This window comes from Triticum urartu, chromosome 5 (assembly GCF_003073215.2).
Source record: "Triticum urartu cultivar G1812 chromosome 5, Tu2.1, whole genome shotgun sequence".
NCBI classification, from domain to species: Eukaryota; Viridiplantae; Streptophyta; class Magnoliopsida; order Poales; family Poaceae; genus Triticum; species Triticum urartu.
In genome coordinates this window covers 228,850,299-228,850,873 of record NC_053026.1, presented here as the reverse complement: position 1 = coordinate 228,850,873, position 575 = coordinate 228,850,299, and positions in this window count along the sequence as shown.

The following is a 575-nucleotide window of genomic DNA, read 5'->3' as shown; positions in this document are numbered from 1 at the left end:
GTCCCCCCCCCCCCCGTAGGGACCCATATCTAATCTCTTAGTTAAAACTAATTAACCTTGCTTAATTACTCTGAGCCTATGATGTACAGGACCCACGCGTCAGTTTGACTGGTCAACGGTCAACTTTGACCGCTGATGTCATGCTGACATCATGATGACACAGTAATTCTTTTTCGAATTAACTAAATAATAATAATCCCAGAAAATGATTAATTCTTTGTAAATTAATATAAAATAAACCGTACGTCTGATGAAAATACTTATGCCAAAAGATGCAAAGTTGATAAGATAGTGCAACATACTAGTGGCACTGCCGTTTAGGTCATATTGGTGTAAAGCGCATGAAGAAACTCCATGCGGATGGACTTTTGGAATCACTTGATTATGAATCATTTGATGCTTGCGAACCATGCCTCATGGGCAAGATGACTAAGACTCCATTCTTCGGAACAATGGAGCGAACCACTAACTTATTGGAAATAATACATACTGATGTATGCGGTCCGATGAGTGTTGAAGCTCGTGGTGAGTATCGTTATTTTCTGACCTTCACAAATGATTTAAGAAGATATGGG